General features: G+C 40.7%; 1 long non-coding RNA gene across 1 annotated transcript; it reads left to right on the top strand.

Moving 5' to 3' along the window:
* The first annotated feature begins 15,228 nt into the window (after window positions 1-15,228).
* Window positions 15,229-20,910, top strand: LOC308668102. Its single transcript, XR_014026443.1, has 3 exons — window positions 15,229-15,331; window positions 19,575-19,663; window positions 20,837-20,910. It is a non-coding gene; the product is annotated as an uncharacterized lncRNA (long non-coding RNA).
* The last annotated feature ends 498 nt before the right edge of the window (window positions 20,911-21,408 follow it).

A 21,408-nucleotide genomic window follows, 5' to 3' on the forward strand; every position in this document is an offset into this window, starting at 1 on the left:
ATTTTCTTTGTTATTTGGAATTCCTAGGACCATTGGCATGTACGTCTTTGGGGCCTTTCAAAAGTGTGACAAAGTGGGGCCAATCTTATTTCCTCAGGGATGATGTTCCACTGGGAGGGAACCACCACATAGAGGGCCCTTTTTGGTCCCACCAGATAGACTTCCTTAAGAGAGAGGACCCATAAAAGTCCTGCCTCCTGCTCTGGTGGGTTGGCCAGATATAACTGGAAAATGACACCCTTCAAAAAACATGGCCCCAAGCTATGTAGGGCTTTAAAGGGGATAATCAGCACTTTGAATGGGACCAAAAAGAAAATTGGCAGTCAATGCATATACCACAAGAAAGGTGACATGCAAATCTGGACTTGTTACCTTTAGATCCAATTGAAGTTTCCAGATACTTTTCAAGGGTAGCACCATATAGAGCACATTGCAGTTATCAAGGTGGGAGATGAATAGGCATGGTTGACTGAACAGGGATTGTTGGTCCAGGAAAGGTGTAATTGACACACAATCTGCAGTTCGCAAAGGTCCTTCCGGCCATGACTGTTCTTACCCAGCCTTCATGACTCATGATCAACTGCTTAATTGTGAGTAGAAACCCCTTTTATTAACAAGTCAGGAACAAACTATGTTCACAGGAGAACTCTAGTTAAACAAGTCTTTAACTGAAAAAAGTAGTAGTCACAGCTCACACTGGCTATGAGTTCCCAGCAGGGAGACTCAATTAGCACTTCAAACACAAACAAATACTCCTGGCAAACCTGGGTCTTGGCAAAGAAATCTGACTGATTGAAGTATCCAGTAACAAGAACAGTTGTCTATGACAACCAGCCTTTCCAAACCTCTCTTATTTATGTTCCTGCCAGGGAGGGGCTGGCTAATGTCTTCTTTTCTCTAACAGCCAATCCATAACCCTCCGTTGCTCTCCTCTCTGTGCATACACACATCTGGGACAGGCCCCATCTCTTCCTCCTCACTCAGCTCAGGCCCCGAAAACAAGTGCCTTTCCGCCTGAGCGTGGACAGATGGCCCCAGCTCTGCATCTGGCTCTGAGTCTTCCTGCACATCGGAGTTTTCCAAAGGTTCTGATGTTAACCCAGGGTCCCCCTTCCTCTTCTCCTCCTGAGCTAACAAACCACAATAATGAATGCCACATGCTCCCAGATTACACACTGGGTCTCTTTGGGACAGTGCAATCCTCCATGGACCAAAGAGCTCCAAACCCAGAATCATTCCATCTTACCAACTTTCAGTTTCAGCCTCTTGCTCTCTATCCAATCCTTAACAGCCTCCAGGCACTGTGATGAGAGATTGTGGCATTGCTTAATTCACCATAGACTGACACATATACAGGTGAAACTCAAAAAATTAGAATATCGTGCAAAAGTTCATTTATTTCAGTAATGCAACTTAAAAGGGGAAACTAATATATGAGATAGACTCATTACATGCAAAGCAAGATAGTTCAAGCCGTGATTTGTCATAATTGTGATGATTATGGCGTACAGCTCATGAAAACCCCAAATCCACAATCTCAGAAAGTTAGAATATTACATGCAATCAATAAGGAGTGTACATAGAACAATATCGGACCTTTGAAAAGTATAAGCATGCATATGTACTCAGTACTTAGTTTGGGCCCTTTTTGCAGCAATTATTGCCTCAATGTGGTGTGGCATGGAAGCTATCAGCCTGTGGCACTGCTGAGGTGTTATGGAAGACCAGGATGCTTCAATAGCGGCCTTCAGCTCTTCTGCATTGCTCGGTCTCATGTCTCTCATCTTTCTCTTGGCAATGTCCCATAGATTCTCTATGGGGTTCAGGTCAGGCGGGTTTGCTGGCCAATCAAGCACAGTAATCCCACGGTCATTGAACCAGGTTTTGGTGCTTTTGGCAGTGTGGGCAGGTGCCGAGTCCTGCTGGAAAATGAAGTCAGCATCCCCATAAAGCTCGTCTGCGGAAGGAAGCATGAAGTGCTCCAAAATCTCCTGGTAGACAGCTGCGTTGACCCTGGACTTAATGAAGCACAGTGGACCAACACCAGCAGATGACATGGCTCCCCAAATCAACACAGACTGTGGAAACTTCACACTGGACTTCAAGCATCTTGCAGTGTGTGCCTCTCCATTCTTCCTCCAGACTCTGGGTCCTTGGTTTCCAAATTAGATGCAAAAGTTGCTCTCATCAGAAAAGAGGACTTTGGACCACTGAGCAACAGACCAGGTCTGTTTTTCTTTAGCCCAGGTAAGACACTTCTGACGTTGTTTGTTGTTCAGGAGCGGCTTGACAAGAGGAATACAACATTTGAAGCCCATGTCCAGGATCCGTCTGTGTGTGGTGGCTCTTGATGCACTGACTCCAGCCTCAGTCCACTCCTTGTGAAAGTCCCCAACACTTTTGAATGGCATTTTCCTGACGATCCTCTCCAGGCTGCGGTCATCCCTGCTGCTTGTGCACCTTTTTCTTCCACACTTTTCCCTTCCACATAACTTTCTATTAATGTGCTTTGATACAGCACTTTGGGAACATCCAACTTCTTTTGCAATTACCTTTTGAGGCTTTCCCTCCTTATGGAGGGTGTCAATGATGGTTTTCTGCACAACTGTCAGGTCAGCAGTCTTTCCCATGATTGTGATTCCTACTGAACCAGACTGAGAGACCATTTAAAGGCTCAGGAACCCTTTGCAGGTGTTATGGCTTAATTAGCTGGGACACTTTGAGCCTAGAATATTGCACCTTTTCACAATATTCTAAATTTCTGAGATTGTGGATTTGGGGTTTTCATGAGCTGTATGCCATAATCATCACAATTATGACAAATCAGGGCTTGAACTATCTTGCTTTGCATGTAATGAGTCTATCTCATATATTAGTTTCCCCTTTTAAGTTGCATTACTGAAATAAATGAACTTTTGCACGATATTCTAATTTTTCGAGTTTTACCTGTAGCTGGGTGTGCATAAGTATATTGATATCTCAACATATGGTACAAAATCTCACCCAGTGGCTTCATGTAGATGTTAAACAGAAGTGGAGAAAGTGCTAAACCCTGTAAGATTCCCACAAAGCAGGGGGCAAGGGCTGGACCTCTTGCTTATTATCAACACTGACTGAAGAAGGAAGTGAACTAAGTCAACACTGCCTCCAATCCAATCCCCAGAGCTGCTCCAGAAGGATACTATAGTTGATGGTATCAAACTGCTGATAGTGTGGATGGACACACCCAGTGGTGGGATTCAAATATGTGAACAACCAGTTCTCTGTGTGGATGCTGCTTACGGAAGTCCATTCTGAGCTTGGGCAACAAAAAATTAGCTATTGGTTCTGCCGAAGTGGTGCGAACTGGCTGAATCCCACCACTGGACACAGCCCTATCCCCCTCCTATCATAGATCATCAAAAAGAGCAACCAATGCCATTTCTGATCCATATCCACACCTGACTCTCACATGGAAGGGTCAAGTTAATCTATTTCATTTAGGAACTTTGGAGTTGCAGTGCAACCACCTCAACAATGTTCCCCAGGAAGGGAAGATTAAACAGGACAAAAATTATCCAATAGAGTGGAATCCTCTCTTAAAAAAAGGGCAGAATACAGTCTTTTTAAAAGGCTGGGGAATCATCCCTCCTGCAAGGAAGCATTGATCACTGCCAGAACAAATCTTTTCCCCAATTCCTTATATAGTAATTCTAAAAGAAAAGCTTCAGATTTTAATTTTATGTTAGTTTTAAGAATCTTCTGCACTACAATATGGATCTGGGCTCAATATTTATTTGCTTTATCAGAAGTCCATCAAAGGTAATAAAAATTATAGTTATAGGTATAGTTGAAATACTAATTTCTAGCATGTGTCTGTGCTACAACAGCCAAAGAGAACTTTCAGTTTCTTGGTCAACAACAAGATAATTATTAGAAGAATTTCATTTGGTCCAATTGTGACCAGGTAAATAAACACACTGGGCAACTGCTTGAAGAAGAGGGTGGTTTATTCTACTGCGTAATATGGAGTATATTGATTGAAGGTAGGCTACAGAGTTTGGAAACCCTATACCATTCCAGACAAATGGTTGTCCAATCTCTTCTTACAAACTTCCAGTGTTGGAGCATTCACAACTTCTAAAGGCAATTTGTTCCACTGATTAATTGTTCTAATAGTCAGGAAATTCCTTCTTGGTTCTAGGTTGCTTCTCTTCTTGATTAATTTCCATCCATTGTTTCTTGTCCTGCCTAAGAAAGCTAAGAATAGAAGTACTTGTAGTAGTATGGACTTTGATCATATGTTGTTGTTAGCTGCAAAGTCGTGTCCGACCAATCACGACCCTATGGACAACGTTCCTCCAGGCCTTCCTGTCCTCTACCATCTTCTGGAGTCCATTTAAGCTAACACCTACTGCTTCAGTGACTCCATCCAGCCACCTCATTCTCTGTCATCCCCTTCTTCTATTGCCCTCAATCTTTCCCAGCATTAGGCTCTTCTCCAGTGAGTCCTTCCTTCTCATTAGGTGGCCAAAGTATTTGTGTTTTAGCTTCAGGATGTGGCCTTCTAAAGAGACTGACTGGTTTGATCGCCTTGCAGTCCAAGGGACTCGCAGGAGTCTTCTCCAGCACCATAGTTCAAAGGCCTCAATTCTTTGGCGCTCTGCCTTTCTTATGGTCCAACTTTCACTGCCATACATTGCAACTGGGAAGACCATAGCCTTGACTATATGCACTTTTGTTGACAGGGTGATGTCTCTGCTTTTTAGTGTGCTGTCTAGATTTGCCATGGCTTTCCTCCCGAGGAGCAAGCGTCTTTTAATTTCTTGGCTACAGTCCCCATCTGCAGTGATCTTGGAGCCCAGGAAAATAAAATCTGTCACTACCTCCATTTCTTCCCCATCTATTTGCCAGGAATTGAGAGGGCCGGATGCCATGATCTTGGTTTTCTTAATGTTTAGTTTCAACCCAAGTTTTGCACTCTCCTTCTTCACACGCAACAAGAGGCTCTTTAGTTCTTCTTCACTTTCTGCCATTAGAGTGGTATCATCTGCATATCTTAGGTTGTTGATATTTCTTCCAGCAATCTTAATTCCAACTTTTGATTCATCTAGCCCTGTCTTTCTCATGATGTGCTCTACATATAAGTTAAATAGACAGGGCGACAGTATACAGCCTTGCCGGACTCCTTTCCCAATTTTGAACCAATCAGTGGTTCCGTGTCCAGTTCTCACTGTTGCTTCTTGGCCCACATATAGGTTTCTCAAGAGACAAATAAGATGGTCTGGTACTCCCATCTCTTTAAGAACTTGCCACGGTTTGTTATGATCCACACAATCAAAGGCTTTAGCATAGTCAATGAAGCAGAAGTAGATGTTTTTCTGGAACTCTCTAGCTTTCTCCATGATCCAGCGTATGTTGGCAATTTGATCTCTAGTTCCTCTGCCTCCTTGAAATCCTGCCTGTACTTCTGGTAGTTCTCGATCCACATACTGCTGAAGTCTAGCTTGTAGGATTTTAAGCATAACTTTACTAGCATGAGAAATGAGTGCAATGGTGCGATAGTTTGAACATTCTTTGGCACTGCCTTTCTTTGGAATTGGAATGTAAACTGATCTTTTCCAATCTTGTGGCCACTGTTGAGTTTTCCAAATTTGCTGGCAAATTGAGTGTAGCACTTTTACTGCATCGTCTTTTAAGATTTTGAATAGCTCAGCTGGAATACTGTCACCTCCACTAGCTTTGTTATTGCTCAGCTTTTCTAAGGCCCACTTCACTTCACATTCTAGGATGTCTGGCTCAAGGTCAGTGACCACCTCATTGTGCTTATCAGGGACATTAAGCTCATTCTTGTATAGTTCCTCTGTGTAATTTTGCCACCTCTTGTTAATCTCTTCTGCCTCTGTTAGGTCCCTGCCATTTTGGTCCTTTATCATGCCCATTTTTGCATTAAACGTTCCCTTCATCTCTCCAATATTCTTGAAAAGATCTCTGGTCCTTCCTATTCTATTGTTTTCTTCTATTTCTTTGCACTGTTCATTTTTAAGAAGGCATTCTTATCTCTTCTAGCTATTCTCTGGAATTCTGCATTCAACTGGGCGTATCTTTCTTTTTCTCCCTTGCCTTTTGCTTACCTCCTTTCCTCAGCTATTTGCAAAGCTTCCTCAGACAGCCATTTTGCTTTCTTGCATTTCTTTTTCTTTGGGATGATTTTGGTTGCTACCTGTTGTACAATGTTGCGAACCTCTGTCCATAGTTCTTCAGGCACTCTGTCTATCAGATCTAATTCCTTAAATCTATTTGTCACCTCTACTGTATATTCAACAGGGATATGATTTAATTCATACCTGAGTGGCCTAGTGCTTTTCCCTACTTTCTTCAGTTTAAACCTAAACTTTGCAATGAGAAGCTCATGGTCTGAGCCACAGTCAGCTCCTGGTCTTGTTTTTACTGACTGTATAGAGCTTCTCCATCTTTGGCTGCAGAGCATATAGTCAATCTGATTTCTGTGTTGACCGTCTGGTGATGTCCATGTGTAGAGCCGTCTCTTGGGTTGTTGGAAAAGAGTGTTTGCTATGACCATCATATTCTCTTGACAGAATTCTATCAGCCTGTGCCCTGCTTCATTTTGCACTCCAAGGCCAAACTTGCCTGTTATTCTGGTTATCTTTTGGCTTCCTACATTAGCATTCCAATCCCCCATGATGATAAGGACATCATTTTTTGGTGTTAGTTCTATAAGGTGCTGTAGGGCTTCATAGAACCGGTCAATTTCATCCTCTTCAGCACTGGTGGTTGGGGCATAGACTTGGACTACTGTGATATTGAATGGTTTGCCTTGGATTTGAACTGAGATCATTCTGTCATTTTGGGGATTGTATCCCAGTATTGCTTTTCCTACTCTTTTATTGACTATGAAGGCTACTCCATTTCTTCTGAGGGATTCTTGCCCACAGTAGTATACCTGATGGTCATCTGGATTAAATTCACACATTTCTATCCATTTTAGTTCCCTGATTCCTAAGATGTCGATGTTCAGTCTTGTCATCTCTTGTTTGACCACGTCCAGCTTTCCTTGATTCATGGATCTTACATTCCAGGTTCCTATGGAGAAAAAATCTTTACAGCATCGGACTTTCCTTTCACCACCAGACACATCCACAGCTGAGCGTCCTTTCGGCTTTGGCCCAGTCGTTTCATTGTTTCTGGCGCTACTAGTACTAGCCCTCTGCTCTTCCCCAGTAGCATATTGGACACCTTCTGACCTGAGGGGCTCATCTTCCAGCGTCATATCGTTTTGCCTTTTGGGACTGTCCATAGGGTTTTCATGACAAAGATACTGGAGTGGTTTGCCATTTCCTTCTCCAGTGGATCACGTTTTGTCAGAACTCTCTGTTATGATCTTTCCGTCTTGGGTGGCCCTGCACGGCATAGCTCATAGCTTTATTGAATTACGCAAGCCCCTTCACCACGACAAGGCAGTAATCTATGAAGGGGTTTGTTCATGTAGTGATAGGCTTTGATGTAAGGTACTTTAGATGTGTACATTTGTGACAAGGCAAGGCAAAATGATCTTTCTCTCTGGACTTCCCATGTCCACAGGACAGGAAGTCCGGAGACAAAGATCACACTTTTCCTTGTGGGGCTCAAACATCTTACATATGTAGACCTTCCTTTTTTAAGGAGAGGTTCTGGTTGTGGTGTTGCAATGTGATAAAAGATTTCTCTTGAGAAGATTATGTTTTATCTTTGTATCTTTATTTTGAGATTTGCCTGGCAGATTAAAAGCAACTGAAGCTGCTGCTTTTTCTGGCTAAAAAGGGAGAGAGCTTTAGAGCTTTTATTTTCCAAACTAATGCTAAGATAAATTTATTACACTGCTTCTTTGGCTAAGTAAATATACCCCCAAGTACCTGTGGGCAGCAGCAGTGTATTTTCTAGTCAAAGGGGCACTGTCATGGCTACATTGAATTCCGGTTCAGAGGAGCAGGAGGAGTTGGAATAGGGACCAGTTGACGGGGATGGTACATTTCCCCTGGAATGTCTGGGGACTCCAGGGGCTGAGGACGATGTTGTGCCAGTCCCCACCTCCAGCATTGGGGGAGGTGCCTGCCCTCACAAACAGGGGAGGATCAGCTGCAGACAGGCAGTGCGGATGAAAGGCAGCATATTCCCTCTGTTGAGGAACAGCTGCCTACCCATTTGATCTAAGGGCCCAGAGGGTGGAGTGGAGGGAAGCTCAAAGGAGGTTTGTGAGGCTGCTGGCAAGAAGATCACCCCACCCCTCCTCATGAGGAACAACTGGCTTGAGCTGATTCAATCAGAGGCCAGGGGAGAGTGTTTTGTTTTGCTTTGGCTCTTCCCCAGCCTTCGTAAACTCTGCTTTGGATTGTGTTTCTGCCTTGTGATTCCAAATCTTGCTTGTGGACTATGGACCTTGTCTTTTGGACTTTGAACCTTGTTTATGACTTATGGACCTTGCTTTGTTTGCACCTTGGTTTTGGGCTATGGACTTCTTTCTTGCCTTGTGAATCAGCACTGGTGACTATTAGCTTTTGTGGGAGTGTGTTGCACGGACTGTAGGTGGCTCCTTTGGGAAAGTTTGGGGTGGAGCTTTACTAGCCATTGCAGGGCCATTTGTTGTGGGATAGCAGAATAATAAAGGACTTTACTGAAGGTTGCATATGCCTAGGCAACCTGGGCCTAGGTCAGGAGCAGCCTTTTTAAAAGTCCATCTAATTACATCAAAGAAGACTGGAAAGCTGTCAGTTCCTTGCCTTCTCCAGTTAAAAAATCAATCAATCCATGATCTAATCCAAATTCTTATCTGTCTGGACAGAGTTGGGACTTCTAATCGATCTATTTTTTCATGTACAGTAGTTGCAAGAGGGAGAAAAGAAAAATGGGAACATAACTTTCTCCTTTGACCTGGTGAAATGTTTCATGTGAACAGATCCTATTTCTTTGTTTGTTTTCTCTATCTTTCCATGTGCATTTTTTTTGGTAACTAGAGACCACACTGACCTTTTGGGATGAGCCTAAAAGCCACAATGAAAAGCCACAATGGACCTGGAAATGATACAAAGTAATTGACCCATTTTTCCTGGTTTTAGGGAAGAGTGCTGGGAAGAGGTGTGTGTGTGTGTGGGGGGGGAGTCCTATTTTTAAAAATGTTTTCAAAGTATGCCACTACACATTTAAAGTGCTAGCTGGCTCAACCATATGTCCTTGCAGCTCCTGAAAATTCTCTGTATATCAGGTAGCAAGATAATGTGACTATCTTCACAAGCAATTTAACAAGATCTCTCTCTGTGTGTGTGTGTGTCTGTGTAAATAATCACTACCTTGTTTTCTCTCTGGAAACCAGATGCAATCAAGAAAGAAGCAGGGTGAGTGATTGCTCGAATGCTGATTTTTCAATTTTATTTATGGTCAGCTGAATCCTCTTTCTCATCTAAGCTAGTCCCACAGAAAACTAAAGAGGATACACATGTATTTGTGCAAAACTACAGTACCAGATAAGAGAGTGAGATTGGTAGATGTGTGAAAATGTCTTAAGGACGCATTTTAGGCAAACATTTCTGTCTTATAATTTTTCACACCCCCATATTGTAAAAGGGAGTAGAGATCCCCTTGGTCTATAGTATTAACTCTAATCATACCACATTCCAGTACTGGAGGACAGAGTTAAATAGTCATCAGTTTAGAGTCCTTGTGTTCCCACAAGCGCTCCAAAGCCACTCACTCCTGAATTCTCTTGACTTTTATCTGGCACCAATTTAGTGTTGAATGTAGAAGATGACGAGGCTGAGCACGAGGGAGGGGTCAAATACAGTCTTGAGTCCCTTTGTGCCCACAAGAGATCTTAGTCTAGCTCACCTTGAATTCCATTGACTCTTATCTGCTGCCAGTTTGCTTTGACTGTTAGTAGTTCCAATTCTTATAGAGAATAAGGTAAAGGTAAAGGTTCCCCCGCACGTGCGTGCTAGTCGTTTCCGACTCTAGGGGGCAGTGCTCATCTCCGTTTCAAAGCCGAAGAGCCAGCGCTTGTCCGAGGACGTCTCCGTGGTCATGTGGCCGGCATGACTAGACGCCAAAGGCGCACAGAACGCTGTTACCTTCCCACCGTAGTGGTTCCTATTTTTCTACTTGCATTTTGACGTGCTTTCGAACTGCTAGGTTGGCAGAAGCTGGGACGAGTAACAGGCGCTCACTCTGTTACGCGGCACTCGGGATTCGACCCGCCAAACTGCCGATCTTTTGATCGACAGGCTCAGCGTCCTAACCCACTGAGCCACCGCGAGAATATAAGCTTGCAATAAACCTTTATTTGAACTACTTAGACTTTAGTTGATCAGATTCTTGTGTATAGGCTTGAATAAATCTTCTATGCAGCAACCTTATAAATGGTCCTGATTCTTTAGTTTAGTTTAGTTTTAGTTTTATTGAATTTTTATACCGCCCTTCTCCCGAAGGACTCAGGGCGGTGAACAGGGCATATAAATAGAAATACAAAAGTTAAAAAAGGATTAAATTATTGCCCAATTAAAACAATCAAAATATAAAAACATTAAAACCCTAACATTCCCCCATCAGGCCAGGCCAGCTTGTTCGAATAGATGGGTCTTTAACCCGCGCCGGAAGGAGCGAAGATCCGGTGCCGTCCGGAGGTCAACCGGCAGTTGGTTCCATAAAGCCGGGGCGCCCACAGAGAAGGCCCTCCCCCTGGGGGCCACCAGCCGGCATTCTCTGACCGGAGGCACCCTGAGGAGGCCCTCTCTGTGGGAACGCACAGGGCGGAGGGGAGTCGACGCCGGCAGCAGGTGCTTGATATGATGACAGCAGAACTAGATAACACATCCAACCTAGTCTAGTATATTAAGATGAAAATACCCAGAATTATGGACCTCATCAACTTCTGCCTCGCTACTTATTTTCATTTCGATGTACAAATATAGCAACAAATCATAGGAAAACTGATGCAATCACTACATGGTTGGACTAAATGACACTTCTGCTCTCTTGTAATTCTACAGTTTCTGCTTCTATGATCCTTTGTTGTGGACTAAAACAATTGCCACCAGTGAGAAAGTATTTGTTGTGTACTGCTGCCGTAGTAAGGTAAGTCATGTGAACACAGTCTCTGACTCTCTGATTGTTTCATATTCTTTATTTTATATTTATTCTTCAGTATGTGCTAAAACCCCCACATTTGGTTGTGGGTTGCATATTCCTTAAAAAAAACTGATGGAATACTCTTTTTAGTTAATTAATAAAAAGAGAAATTATCACATGTTGGAAATAAATACCTGCATGTATTTTCTTAATAGTTAATTACTTTATTTCTCTCTTCCTTTTTTCAATCCTCAGTTAATTCATTGTGCAAACAGTGTATTATTACACTAGTGTGCATAATGAGTATCAAACACTTCTATCCTTAAACAGGAGTCTTCTTAATCTCTGTTGCTCATATTACTCAAGGTAATTCTTTGTTCAATTATAAACTGGAAATGATTGCTGTATGACTCCATCCCTTGTTCTGAATACAGACTATTCACTTTCAAACTAGATTATATGTTGTCTCATTTTTCTTCTAGAAAATGACATCCTGCACTACTACACTGCACCCCTGTACTATATATTGTCTAACTGCTTTTTAGTACAAAATGAGTTCTTAGCATCTAGCATGCATTTTTACTTTACTACTATTATAAAATAGAAACATGCCTATTATTTCTGACAACAAAGGCTTTTCACATTTTGGAAAGCACAATTTCAATATTGATTTAATGTTAATTTATGTTAATAGTAATTAATAATTTCTATTAATAATGTTCCCAGATAATCCACCTTAAGCCAAAACACTTGGAACGGAGGCCATTTAATTCAATTTTCATACATCCATTACATTAAAATTCCATTTTAATACATCCATTCATATTGGGGGTATTTAAAAAATCTGCAGCCTACAAATATTTGACAGTTCTTTCTTTTATCTGTTTACTCTTGTACACTATTTTTTAAATCTGATTCCCACTGGATTTTTCCACCTTGACAGTTTTTATTGACAAGAGAGCAAAACCAAAATGAAATAGCATGACATTTGGCTGCCACATTAAACTTTTATTTTATGTTTGAAAAACCTACAGTCTACCCTACAATAACTAATTTAACTGCAATTTCTAACTTTGGCATCATTTTGCTATCATTCCAATGCCATCAGCTTCTTTTAGCAAGCTGCAAGTGACAATTTATCAGACAACAGACATGTATATTTCCCATAAATACTACTACCATCCACTACTATGGTTATTTTTAGTAATTTTTTTTAAAAAAAATTCAAGTAGATAGATACCGTATATACTTGAGTATAAGCCGAATTTTTCAGCCCACTTTTTGGGCTGAAAAATCCACTTCGGCTTATACTCCAGTGAACAAAAAAAAAAAAGAACTTCCACCCCCCAGTTTGGAGAGCTGCTGCTTTCATCAAACATGGACGAAGGCAGCAGCTCTCCAAACGGGCTGCGGCGGTTTGGAGAGCTGCGCGCCCAGCTCCGCCGCCACCTCTGCAAGCCTCCGCTGAGAGAATGGGGCGGTGGAAGCTTGCCACCCATTTTCTCGGCGAAGACTTCTTTCGGGGGATGCAGCCTCTGTCACCCCCTTCTCTCAGCTGGGCAGCTGAGAGAAAGGGGCGGCAGAGGCTGCATCCCCCGAAAGAAGTCTTCGCCGAGAAAATCTCAGCGCCCATTTTCTCGGCGAAGACTTCTTTCGGGGGATCCAGCCTCTGCCGCCCCCTTCTCTCAGCTGCCCAGGCAGCTGAGAGAAATGGGCGACAGAAGCTGCCCAGCTGAGAGAAGGGGGTGACAGAGGCTGGATCCCCCGAAACAAGTCTCCGCTGAGACGAGAGAACGAGGCGTTGGAGTGCTCCGCGAAGTATGGGGCGGGGAAGCTTGCCGCCCATTCTCTCAGCGGCAAAGACTTCTTTCGGGGGATCCAGCCTCCGTCGCCCCCTTCTCTCAGCTGCCCAGCTGAGAGAAGGGGGTGACAGAGGCTGGATCCCCCGAAACAAGTCTCTGCTGAGACGAGAGAATGAGGCGTTGGAGCGCTCCGCGAAGTATGGGGCGGGGAAGCTTGCCGCCCATTCTCTCAGCGGCGAAGACTTGTTTCGGGGGATCCAGCCTCTGTCGCCCCCTTCTCTCAGCTGCCCAGCTGAGAGAAGGGGGTGACAGAGGCTGGATCCCCCGAAACAAGTCTCCGCTGAGACGAGAGAACGAGGCGTTGGAGCGCTCCGCGAAGTATGGGGCGGGGAAGCTTGCCGCCCATTCTCTCAGCGGCGAAGACTTCTTTCGGGGGATCCAGCCTCTGCCGCCCCCTTCTCTCAGCTGCCCAGCTGAGAGAAGGGGGTGACAGAGGCTGGATCCCCCGAAAGAATTCTCCACCAAGATTAGAGAACAGGGTGGCAAGCCGCCGAGAGAATGGGGCAGTGGAGCGCTCTGCCGAGAGAATGGGGCAGCTTGCTGTTTTCTCGGTGCAGCACGGCAGAGGCTGGATCTCCCAAAAGACGTCTCTGCTGAGATGAGAGAACGGGGTGGCAAGCTGCCGAGAGAATGGGGCGGCTTGCTGTTTTCTCAGTGCAGCACGGCAGAGGCTGGATCTCCCGAAAGACGTCTCTGCTGAGATGAGAGAACGGGGTGGCAAGCTGCCGAGAGAATGGGGCGGCTTGCTGTTTTCTCGGTGCAGCACGGCAGAGGCTGGATCTCCCGAAAGACGTCTCTGCTGAGATGAGAGAACGGGGTGGCAAGCTGCCGAGAGAATGGGGCGGCTTGCTGTTTTCTCGGTGCAGCACGGCAGAGGCTGGATCTCCCGAAAGACGTCTCTGCTGAGATGAGAGAACGGGGTGGCAAGCTGCCGAGAGAATGGGGCAGTGGAGCGCTCCTCTGAGAGAATGGGGTGGTGGAGGCTTGCCGCCCATTCTCTCAGCAGAGACTTCTTTCGCGAGATCCAGCCTCTGCCGTGCTGCACCGAGAGAACAGCAGGCCGCCCCATTCTCTCGGCAGCTTGCCACCCCGTTCTCTCATCTCAGCAGAGACGTCTTTCGGGGGATCCAGCCTCCAGCTGCTGCATTTCCCAGCCTCGGCTTATACTCGAGTCAATAACTTTTTCCAGTTTTTTTGGGTAAAATTAGGGGTCTCGGCTTATACTCGAGTCGGCTTATACTCAAGTATATACGGGTACATTATTTTATTCCTGTGATTATGATTTAAAGTAATGTCCCCTATGAAAAGAACTATTTGGTGGTTTTATGAATTATGAACATAATTAACATTCTTATCACTTGTTCTTATACCTGCATTAGTTATTATTAGCTTTCCTCCTTTCTTCTTAATCTTCTTACTGCTGTTCAGCTATCTCTTATAAGGCCATCTGCAAAGATGACATATCACGAGACTTTCAGGGACCAAAAACTCAAAGTCACTCCGTTTACCAGGATTGAATTGAAGTCAGTTCCTTTACATCCAGATCCTCACAGCCTTCAGCCATTTGGTCATCATTGCAACAGAATTCCCTGTCCAGCAAAGGGTGGAGATGTATAACTGAATGCAGTACTGATGATACTGCACCCCATGCCACTGAATGATCTGCCCAGAGGTTTCATGTAGATATTAAAGAGAAGAGACCCATATATGGCACGGGCCCAGATTATTTATGGGAGTACCTTTTGCTGGTGTTAACTTCCCATCGTCCTGTGCGCTCCCATAGAGAGGGCCTTCTCAGGGTGCCGTCAGTCAGGGAGTGTTGACTGGCGGCCCCCAGGGGGAGAGCATTCTCTGTGGGCATGCCTGCTCTCTGGAACCAGCTTCCTGTTGAGCTCTGGATGGCTCCTGACCTTCGCTTTTTTCGCCACGACCTGAAAACTTGGTTATTTGAACTTGCTGGCCTGGACTGAGGGATTGGGGTTTTAGATTTTAAATTCCAAATTTTAAATTTTAGAACGTGTTTTATTGCTTGGGCTACTTGGTTTAATTTATTTAAATTTTGTATATTATGTGCTGTATATTGTGTTTTAATTGCCCTGTACACCACCCCGAGTCCTTCGGGAGATGGGCAGTATATAAATCCAATAAAATAAATAAATAAATATCTTGGTTGGAAAAAGTTGTTTTGTACGAATCTCCAAAATAGCATCTGGAAAGAATGCTTAACTTCCAGCATCCCACTTTTCTTTTAAATTTAGTTTGAAACTAAAGTGTACAGTAGAACAGAGGCATTATTGCATTATTTGGAGCACAGAAGACCATCACTGTTATCGAATGATACCTAGCAGCTTGCAAGGAACTTGATCTACTGACAGGTAATGTAGGCTTAACTTAGTTCATTTAGTTAACCCTGTAACAACATTGGAAAGAAAAGAGGCAATTGAGAGCATATACTGCAAAAGAAGCTGAGTGGGAGGACAAACAGCAACAGGGAGATTTGTGAAAGAGTTTAGTAGAGGAGATAAGAAGGCAGAGGAGCCCCCTGACCTTCCCTTTCCAGAGATTAAAGGTCAAAGTAAGTTTAACAATTGTGGAAGAAAGGTGGGGCACCAAATTCTGAAAAAGTGTAACAGTTAAGCTACATTTTACATCAAATAGTTCTTAAAGAAGAGGAATTCCTAATTGTTCACATTAAAAAGCCAAGAGGGGAAAGATGTGTTCCAGTTTGTTGCACAGAGCATCAAATATGTGAGTATCTGCTTGTTAATAGTGATATATTGACTGTATATTGAAATTGAAGTAGCTAAACCAGAAATGCTTAGTCAGCCAATCAGGGAATAAAATCAAGATGCTTGAAATGGAGATGTTTAGAGAGCCAGATAAGATCTTCCAAGATGTGATAGGTTCACTTCATTCCTAGAATAATAGCATCCATTATTTCAAGGATAAGGGAGAGGTCTTCATAGAAAGGACTCGATTCTCAAATGATGAATCCATATAATGAAATACTCCATCAGGTAGTTTAAATTTCTCATGACTTAGTCCTCAGAAAAATAGCAGAAGGGGTTGTGACAGCAGTCCTATGCCCAGGTCTTTCTTACAAAAGAACCTCAGATTCAAATTAAGTACTTGTCACTTTGCTACTACCAATGGGAAATGATATGTATCCAGATTTCTTTCTCTCTCTTTCTCTTCCTTCCTTCCTTTCTTTTTTCATTTTTCACGTTTTTATTCAATATCTGTTGTAGCATTAATCATATCCAGTGTCTGAAGTAGTATACAAAAATAAATAACATGCATTGCAATTCCTAGGAAAGATGTTTTCTTCCTAAGAATCCTGGATTATGTTATCAGATAGATGGTGTGAAATGGATGACATCAATTTGAATCGATTAAATGTATTTGCTGATTGATGGCATATTTTATCCCTCTCAATTTCTTCTTCTAATTTCCTTTTAAGATTTCTTACATTGTTTTATTGGTAACTTAAACTTTTTATTAGCTGTTACATTTATTCTTTTTTAACAATCATTTTATTGAAGTTTATAAGTAAAAGACTAATGAAAACTAAGAAAATATATAAAGTGAAGAAAAAGTGGAAATGTAAAAAACTAGAAAAAAAATAAGAAAAATAAGACTATATTCTTTATAGTCTTAGTCAGAAAATTACAGCCCTGAGAAATAGTGAAAGGTTATCTCAGTATTTCCATTAAAAGTTATAGATTCTTAGCATATTCTGAGAACCTTAAGGCTTTGTTCTGAGGTTTATTACCTTGTCAGGTAATGATTACCATCATTTTATGATACCAAAAAGAACTGTTTAAACCGGCCGAAAATAGACTAGATTGCAAGATCTTAAGAAATCTTTTGAATTTTTGCTTGAGATTGAACAATATTTCATTGTAATAATCTTGTGAGATTTGGATAATTGTAAAATGTATTTTTTATTAAAAAAACCAATGTATTTTTATTTAATTTTAATGTACCATGAATGCTATTTGAAAGATCATACATAATTCATACTTTTTCTAATATGTTGAGTTTTCATTAAATTTTACTTGTTTTTAGTGGGAGTCACATTTCAGAAATGCTAAGCCTTAAACTTGGTATATTACATTGGACTTGTAATTTGTTTATGGCAGTATCCAGAATTACAATTTCAGATCACCCCTGATCTACATGATAATCTTACTGCCTATTTTGACTCCTTTCCTGCTTAATTGTCAACAGAAAAAAATCCTGTCTACATTACTGGCCAGTAGTTTCTATAATAGATTCCGGATTATAATGGATCCATTAAAAAAAGGATAGAGAAAACATTTTTTCCCTTTCTTGATGAAGAACAGCTTGCTGAATCAGAGAAAGACTATATCTCATCTTCAGATGAATTTAGCCCAGACCTAAAAGAAAAAAGAAAACCAAACTGAATCACTTCCCATGACATACAAATTTTAGAGTGATTGAAATTATGCATATAAAAATAGTTGCTCTTTTTTGAATAATAAATTTAAGCATTTCAATCAGAAATATAACGCTTCAGGTTAAGCAGAAAAATCTGTGACTGATTCAGATGAAATAGGGATTATTTGAAAATGCTATAAATAATTAGTAAGAGATATGAGAAACACTTTGAAAGTAAACAAAGATCTTCAGGATGAAGTTATCTGCTTACAGGGTCTTTATCAAAGAATTAATTTCTGTTTTATGAATATGCCTTACAATTCTGAGTAAGACCAGCATATACAAATTTTCATATTAAAAATTACATGTGAAGTTTTATCACTGCAGCTGACATATAAACTTGAAATTGAAGCTGGGTTTCCATTCTGATTCAGCTCAAAAGCTTATTCTATTGTTGGGATTTCCCTGAGATGTCCAGTAATTCTGCTGCACCATATGCAAAGTGTGCTATCAACTGATTGATAAGCCTAGTTAATTTTACAGTTTGGCTCTCTCTTTATGTGTGTGTGTGTTTGTGTGTGTATCTTTTCTTTTATACTATTGAATTTATTATGTACTAGTCTGTGACTGCAATAAATATTCTTCTTTATTGGTACAGAACCATATTTTGTACAACACAGAAGATATTGATTTTTCAATAATTTATTTTAATTTTTCTTCCATAGATAGTTCAGAAGCAGCTTTTCAGCATAGCTTATCTGGGAGTAAAAGGGATTTTTTTTTACAACATTTTGATTTTATCTTTGAATGCTTGTGTGTCATGATCCAGCTTCTGCTATGAATCTTGTTATAATGGGATCATCTGAATTAAAAGAATAATAGTTTTTAAATGTTTGTTAATAACTTCAATTTCTCTCTCCCCTTAATTTTTAGAGAGGACTAGGCTGACATGGTTTGCGGATGGGAAATTAATAAATGGTATTTTTTTTAAAAAAATACACACACTCATGCACATATAGACACACATAGGAAAAAAAGAAAGCAAAGTAACAAGAAAAATAATATATACCTTGGTTTCTCATACATACATACATATATTTGTATATTGTCTAGACATCTATTTTATTTAATTATGCAGGATAAAAATACAAAAAAAATCAAAAAAGTGGGATGGGGTGAAGAAAGCTTCTCAGAAGAGACCAACCATAGTTTTCAGGAGATAAAACTAAGGGATGGAAGATGTGTTTTCAGACTTGCAAGATTCTGTAACAACACAGTACAATTGTTACAATACAATAACATCAATACTTGAGGTTGCTGCTTCTTCTCTGGACTACTTGAAAGGACTCTAACCAGCATACTATTGTATTGATAAAAATATTTCAACCTTCTTGGAGGTTTCTAAAGAGGGACCATGAATTTATCTTTCTACCTATGAAGGACAAATTTCCAAGTAATAGCATCAAGATCTATTTCTGTTATTAACTTATTACTTCCACAAAATAGGTATGCAATTCAAAAGAATATGGGCATCCAAAGTATTAAACCTTGTCTCAATGTCAAATTAATATGTGTGACAATATTTACAGTATCATGTATTTTTTTCAAGAATATAATGATTTTAGGACATTGTAAAAACATGTTAGGACGCTGAGCTTGTCGATCAGAAGGTTGGCAGTTTGGTGGGTTGAATCCCGAGTGCCACATAACAGAGTGAGCGCCTGTTACTCGTCCCAGCTTCTGCCAACCTAGCAGTTCGAAAGCACATAAAAATGCAAGTAGAAAAATAGGGATCACTATGGTGGGAAGGTAACAGCATTCTGTGTGCCTTTGGCGTCTAGTCATGCCGGCCACATGACCACGGAAATGTCCTCAGACAAGCACTGGCTCTTCGGCTTTGAAACAGAGATGAGCACTGGCCCCTAGAATTGGAAACGACTAGCACGCATGTGCGGGGGAACCTTTACCTTTTAAAAACATGTTTTAATGAAGTGTTATTTTTAACCACCCAGACTTGCTGGGAGTTGGAGGGTATATACATTTACTAAATTATAAATTATGTAATTAATTATTACATCTTTAACCATGATAATCTCATTTCTTTTCTCTAAAAATGTAATGGGATATAACATACTACATGTCTGCTAAAAAGAAGGAAATTCATTATCAAATTGATCAACTTAAAATCTGAAAATCCTTTTCTTTTTCTTCCACAAGATAATGATCTCTTCCAATCTTGGTCACATCAAAAGTAACTCAGAATCCGTTGGAGGATGGAGCAATTTTAATCAACAAGTTTTGAAACTGTATGTTGAAACATAGAATTAATGATCTAAAATAATTTTTAAATATTGCTTTAAAAACATCAAAGCATTACAATTATTTACTATAGTCCTACTAAGGATTTTCCAGATATATAGGTATTTTAAATATCTTTTTATTTGGCTATGGATTCTATAATTATGACTGGAGAGATGTAAATCAAATATTATACCCTTGAAAATACTTCTTTACCTAAACTTAATCCTTATTCATGGAATATATTTGTAAGTTTATATTTTAATGTTTCATTTAATTATGTCTTAACATTTTTATGATGAGCTTTTTTTCAGTTCTACATTAGAATTTTCAACTTGTTATTTTCTGATTTCTCAATCGCTTCCATCTTATACCATTTTGTGACATAAGGGGAGGAGAGAGCAAACACTGACAGGCTTTCAAGATTATGTTACTATAGTCCATCTCAGTAAAGCAGAATTTCATGTCATAGGATTAAGTGAATGGTCTTCAAAATTTTATATTGAAAGAAAAAAATTAAAATTGAATGGATGTGAGCAAGAAATGTTAGTACAAAGGAAGGATGTAAAATAAATAAGTAGGCAAAAATTAGCTGGGTCTTCAGAGTGGGAAAAGGAAGAATAGAAGCTGTAAAAACAGCTCTAAAAGGAGACAACTAGCATAACAGGAAAACTAGCTGAATGGGATAACAGGAAAGGGAGACTGAACTGAAAAACAGGAAAGAATCTATTGTTCTAAGAATCCATAAAGTATTCTGAACTCAAAACAAACAATTGAATATGTCTAATATCTTATATTATTAATGTGCATGTGAAGTATGATTTAGTATGTTAAGGAAGGTAGCAGGAAATACGTAGGAAGCAGTCAGGAAGAGTATAACCTCATAGTATCTCAGCCAATGGGGAATGAGGGATAGGGTTGTATAAAGAAGAGAATATTTTGGGTTGGAACTTTGGAGACAACCAAGCTTTGATAGCTGCTCTCCATGCTTATTGCAATAAACAAAATAAAAGGTCTTCACTGTCTGTTGGCTAGTTATTGGTGAGGCAAGCTTGACTCTGATTAAGAGGAAAAATAGCCAGGAGCACATAACACAGTTAAAATTGTGGAGTCTTTTTTCCAATCTGGATGCTGACAAATGAAGAGTTTCAGGTGCATTCACTGCTCTTTTGTCTTTCTAGGACTTTAGTTGGTTTACAATAAAATGAAGGACAAACCATCATGACAGAACATTAAAAGCAACATAATCCCTTTCCCCTAAACCCATAATGTACCTAGAGAGTTTTCATTATTTGAAAATAAAGTAAAATTGCGAAGGAAATATTTTCTGTGCCTCTGTCTTTAAGTTGCAATATGGAGAGATTACTGATGACAACTATTGTGTATCGGGTTCTGAAGTGTAGAGAAGATGCCAGGCAGATGAGTACAAGTGAACTATTGCTTTATTGGCAATCATGTCTGTATTGGGGAGTTAGGGCGTACATGCAAGCTTATACTCCCATACATCCAATCAGATTGAACCTAACAATCCCGCCACTAAGACTCCCACCAGAACTGTTAGAGTTCAAACATGTGAATAGTTGCTTTCCCAAAACCTAATACACAACAACAACTATGGGTTTCTTGAAAGGCCTGCAGATGCAATAAATAGACAAAAGGTAGTGGCTTAAATCCTTTACAATATTATACCAGTACAAGATATTATTGCTATTAATGCTACTGGAGAAATAAGTGACAATTAAATTTTAATTTA

Source organism: Vipera berus, assembly GCF_964194415.1.
Source record: "Vipera berus genome assembly, chromosome: 4".
Lineage (NCBI taxonomy): Eukaryota > Metazoa > Chordata > Lepidosauria > Squamata > Viperidae > Vipera > Vipera berus.